This window comes from Protopterus annectens, chromosome 12.part0, assembly GCF_019279795.1.
Source record: "Protopterus annectens isolate FY-2018-M chromosome 12.part0, PAN1.0, whole genome shotgun sequence".
Taxonomy (NCBI): Eukaryota; Metazoa; Chordata; order Ceratodontiformes; family Protopteridae; genus Protopterus; species Protopterus annectens.
Genome location: NC_056746.1, coordinates 789,235,084 through 789,241,083, shown reverse-complemented (window position 1 = coordinate 789,241,083; position 6,000 = coordinate 789,235,084). Strand labels below are relative to the sequence as shown.

General features: G+C 47.3%; 1 protein-coding gene across 5 annotated transcripts in view; it reads right to left on the bottom strand.

The window, feature by feature from the left end:
• ACSL1 (acyl-CoA synthetase long chain family member 1) overlaps window positions 1–6,000 on the bottom strand; it is a 1,450,848-nt gene that overhangs the window by 251,148 nt on the left and 1,193,700 nt on the right. The window lies entirely within an intron of this gene.

Below are 6,000 nucleotides of genomic sequence, written 5' to 3'. Positions count from 1 at the left end.
GAACACCAATTGGTGGCAGCCTGTATATAAGGATGACTTGCCAGACATTCAAACCGTATGCTCATACCATATAACTGCTTTAAGAGAGATAGAGACAAAAGTCCGGAACGATAACAAGGTATGTAGAACACTCTGTATTTAAGTGTATGTATAGCATGTTTTGTATTAATTATTTAGTGTATGTATAGCCTGGTTTGCATTAATTAAAAGTGTCCGCAATGCATAAAGCGGGAAAAGGTATTTATGTAGTGATGTCTTGCTGAGCATACTAACGCTTGTAGAAACTGTGCGTCCAGCAGTGGGCCACAAGGTAAATATCACAGACACCACAAGGGATGCTACATGAGGGCTTTAAACAGAACAATTCCATACAACCTGCCGTCAGTGGTACGGTATGTCCAACAAGTACGTGCCATAGCAGGGGATAGTATACATTGATATACTGTCACAGTAGGCATGTGTATGGGCATATAACGACAATGACATGTCTAAGGTGGTCCCGCTGTGCAAGTATGCTTTGCGTTATGGGATACTATGTAAAATATGTGTAATGTACAGTATTGTAGGTAGATATGTCAGATATTCTACACAGCATAACAGGCATATCATGCATACCAAAGGTATCATCTATTGGCATGTACAATAACAGGATACATATGGCTTGTAGTCACGGGACATTGTAATAGCATGATAGCTAATCTAAATGGAAGGGCTACCAAGTAACCATGCACAAAGGACATGTAATAGCTTCACAGGTTCATAGTGGGGTAGTATGCAGTCTGGCAAGTCTATGTGTAAGCGCAACTACAGTGTTCACACCAGTGGCACCTCTCTAGGGCAGTGTCCTGTGAACAGCAGAGCCATGTGTTACCTGCACCTCTGCACAGTACAGCCACTGCTGTGATCCCTGGCGTGCGTCTCCCATCCACCAAGTGAGGTATCACATGAACAGTGCTACTGAGTGTCCCTGCGTGATGTACACAGGAATCATGTTCCAAAGCATGGTGAGTGTCCGGTTTGGGAATGTAACCCTCAAGCACATCCCACTCACTGTTGCGTGTGTGCACATATCCATGAGCATGTGGCTCACAGTGGCTTTTGCTTATGTCACGTATGTGGAGTATATCCATTAATATTGTTGTGGACATGGGCCCTGTCTGTTCAGCAGAGGTCACCCCTGAGTATGTAGTATGCAAATGTGTACAGACGTCGTGTCCATAGTTCAGCCGCATACTTTAAATGTCGGAGCTCAATAAATGTCATGGTGTGTTAATGTTGTGGCATGTAAAGCTGTAGCTGTTGTGTAAGGTACACCCTAAACGGGGTGTTGTACCCTTGAATGTATGTAGAAGTCTGGAGTTCAGAGGTACAATGGGTGCCTATGTACCAGCAACACACACAGTACAGATAAGTGTGGCCACGAACAAAGATATCCACGCCACAGTGGCAATATGGTAATCACAGGAGTGGCTGCGACATACGTGTATACCACGAACATGTACAATATAACATCTATGGAGGGGACTACCAACTATGTGATAGTCAGTGGGTGAATGGTGTAATGCAAATGTGATGTTCATGCACCTTGTGTCATGCAGCTTGAGGCCATGATATTCATATCAGGTATCCGTCACAGTGACACCCGTATGGATGGAGTCAGTATCAGCTGGTGGATCAATCATTGTGCTTTGTTTGCAGGGGTTTGTAAAGTTAGGCAGGGAAAGTCCATCTATGCTAGCCTGCACCTCAGGGAAGCATATACTGAACATGAGGGGCCCTATGACTGAGGAGTATGGTATGCCAAGTGTAACTGAAATGCAGTAGGTACTATGGTATGCTACCCTCATTGTGTGTCCTGTCCATGAGCCACATTGCATAACATCCTGAGACATAGGGTACGATGTGCAGGTGGATGTGTATGTTGTCAATACCAGAATGGAGAACGGTGCTGAAAGGCAATGAGAGGACAATGTAGGCTGTGTGGACCCCCATACCATCATCAACTTCCCTAGTAACTGTATGAAAGGAGTCCACCAGATGTAGGAGCCATGCTCTGGCCCTAACAAGTCCAACCTGGGTGGCATCAAAGGACCGGAGCCCAACAATGTCTCTGTGAATGACGTCCATGATGATGTGCCCCATAGCCGTGCAGAAAAGTTCAATCAGGTGTGTAGGACAATAGTCCCACTCGTGCATTGTGGCGCCACCTGAGTGGAGTGTGATAACTGTTGCTGTGTGCCATTCAGGGGCCACAATGTCTGATACAAGGCTATTACTGAATATGGTGGCCTAGTGGAGAGACATGTCGTTCAGAGGTTTGTGGACATCACAGCCTGGGATTTTGGAAGGTGACATGGGGCCAGTGTCCCAGGACATATAGAGTGCAGGTTAGTACTGATAAGGTGTGACCACAGGGACACCGCAATATTCCTGCATGGATTGTGGCCCTGTAGTGAGTGAGAGGGTGTAATGTTAGCATTGAATCCATCTGCCAGCATGTTGCCAACATCACCTGGTTCTGTAATGTTCCTGACTGTTGTATGTGAGAGCAGATGTGGGTATTGCCATTGACTAAAGACATACCACCATAACACCTTGTGGTACACCCCGGAATGTGTCGTAGTAATGTTTACGTAGCTAGTCTTGGAGTATGTGATGAGGGATCCTGTGGCACCACCAAGGCTGACCAGTGAGCTACCCCACCCATGGGATTGTACACCACTGTGCAACAGCCTCCACTTGTTGTTGTAAATTATGTCCATGGAACTTGACCACCAGAGTGGCGTCTGTTATCTGGTGGGTACCATCATGGCTCTGTGTGGAATAGCATGATCCATGCAGTTGTGTACGTGCTAATGAAGTGCACTGGGGTATGTTTCAGAGCTTGCATGTGCATTGTCCATCTGCACAGGTGTCATGACGTTAACTACCGCTGTCATAAGACGTCTGTAGTAGGTGTTGTAGTACTCATGTACTGTGTATGCCGTGAAGGGTGTGGTGCCGGGATGTGGCTAACAAGGGTGATTAGCACATGTTCGGAATCCACCAATAAGGGGATAAACCCAGGTGTGGAACACCAGTCACATGTTGGTAGTGTTCATGTCAAGAATAATGTTGGTCTTGGAGGTGGTGTGTATGGGTTGATCCAGCCGAGTGGAGGTTATGACTCATGGATGTGCCGGTACATGAGTGGCTATCCCAGTTAAGTGTGGGGTAGTGTCAGTCTCACATCAGTAGTAGCTGTCTGAGCCCTACTGTCCAGTACACCATCAAATGAGGTCTGGTAACCGTGGGGTATGTCGTTGAATCCGTAGCTTGTTACAATGTGTATAGCAGTTCCGGACACAGTTAGTTGCACGTGGAGTACCTCTGATGCACTGTGCTAAGTAACTAGCCAGGATGTGTGCACAACATAGTGGAATATGGGAACACCTGAGCCGTGGGTGTGCCGGTCCAAGTACGTGCCTGAAAGGTATGGTCTGTCTATAACCTGTCATTGCAGGTGTGCTCTGCAGAGCCTAGAGGCAGGTCCCAGTCACTGCAGAGATATTGAAGTGGTGCATTATAAGGTGCGTCTTGCCTGCGTGCGTCACAGAGGAAGATGTCAAGCGTTGTCACATGACCCCATGTTTTGCATGCTACTTCCCGTTCTGCCGGTGACTGTTATTGGAAACTGTGCAAGACAGGCAGTATAGAAGCAGCAAGAGCCTTACATGTGATCTGTACTCCCAGGGCTGACAGGTGCAGCTCATCTGTGCCAAAGCATTGTGTTGTTTGACCAGGTCAGTCAAAGCGGACAGATACCAGATGCCTGTGGAATGACAGCAGAAGCATAGGCAACTGTTGAAGTGACACAGTCAGCCGTCGTACAGTGGTATCAGGTCCGGATAAATGCATAATGCTCCCCAGGGCTTGGCCGACACCTTCAGGGCTACAAGACTGGTGAGCTATTGCATGTCCCTGCACACGTAGTCTGTGAAGTGTCACCTCAGGGCAGTCACACTAACATGGAGAATGACAGTCACATCGTACCTAGTGAGGTGTGACATGGGTGCATAGGTTATGTTGCAGAACCAGTTACCCGACAGCAAAATGTAAGCGACTATTGCCTTGTGTAGCCTGCTGAATGGAACAGCAGTGTGACCGCCTACAGTCTCACCTATGACTGGTGTGTTGTGTATGTTATAACACCCTATTGGCTGTATGTGATGGGCACACACGAGTCTGTGCGCTATAAGTTGGCGATGTTGTGTTCGGTGATGGGGGCTGCCTTTGGTGCCTACACAGAGTATGGAGAGGTACTGCACAAGTTGTCCTCATATGTGTGGCCTGTGGTGGAGATCATGTGAGACTATGTGATGAGTGGGGTGTGTTGCGAATGTTACACATCCCCACATGACTGTCAGGTGCAGTCAGGGTTGGTGACAGCATTACCCCCAGCAGGGCTGCATATGTGGATCCCCCACAGGCTGTAGTGTCGTATGTTGGGAGGTGAGCATTGAATGTGTACATGAGACAATTGCTCTATTGCCACATGTACAACATATCCATCATATTGACGGGCAATAGCACTGGTACGTGACAGTTGGACATGCCTATATATACAACCATGTCTCACAGGATATGTGAGTTACGTGTGTACAACAGCTGTTGTACTGTAAGCAAGCTGGAAATGTGAGGACAGACAGTGTACCTGTGGGAAATGGTGTGGAATGGGTGCTATATGAATCAGTAGCACATGACATGCTCACAATTTCTGAACAAGTGCTGAGCATGAACATACAATACAGATAGGGTGTTGGATAATATCAACCCACAAGTGGTAACGACAGCCATAATGGGTGGCACCGCACTATAACCCTGCTGAGTATGGTCTGCATGTTCATGAACCATTATCAATGTAGATGTTAGCAGTACAGATGTACAAGACAGTACGGATGTTTGATTACAAATACCTTTGTATGTCACAGGAGTGTTCTACCAGTGGCCTGTTGACAGACTCATAACTACAAAAGGTGCCAGAGTGACATGCATACCACACCAGTGCCAGCTACAGTAAAACAGGGTTAATGTGTTGTACTCCACCCTCATTGTAGCCCATACCACACAGACAAATGTCAGGCATCTGTGCATGTAAGGATGTGAATGGCCATGACCTATGAGCAATAGCTGTGTCAGTGTTGTGAACAACATACAGAATGTGCTGTGTGGGTGAGGTGTGTGACATATGTGCACATTCTGATGGATGATATCAGCATTGTCACCGCTAGGTGAACATCCCTGTACCCATTAACTCTCACCTAGGCTGTGGCCAACATTATGGACACTGTGTAAGGGATGGTGCTGTGCAGTACACCTCCCTGACTTGGTGATGTCTCCAGGCCCCTTAGGTAGTCATATGAAGTACCCATGTCATGACAAGGTGCCATCCATGGGCACGGAGATCATTGGACAGGCATACACACCACTTGGGTGACCAATATTGGATCACATATCACCTTTAAGGGGTAATGGCCATGCCTGGATGGACGATGCCAGCCTTCACAATCCTCACCTCCACTATGCAGCATGCTGTCTACCTTGCATAAAGACATGTGCTACACTATGATGATGGACATGCTACATATGTCCATAGGCTGATCTGAAAGACATACGTCATGGACAGCCACCATCCTAATACTAGGATCGCCACATGCTGGACAGATCCCTGTGCCATACATGTGACATACTCCCGCCATACCAAGCAACCCTGTCCATCAAAGCTGCACGTCATCCCTGTCATACATGATGTGATGGCCGCATGGCAGATGTAGTATCAACTGTCTGGATCAGTAATGTGGCACTGATGCACCTCGCGGCGGCATAATGACTGTCAGATACAGCTAGGAAACCTTGCCCGTACATGCTATAGTTGATAACCATCCCTGCGAATGACGTCAGACTAGCCATTATCTCATGTCTATCACATGTGCAACACAGGCGATCCGTGGCAGGATGTTG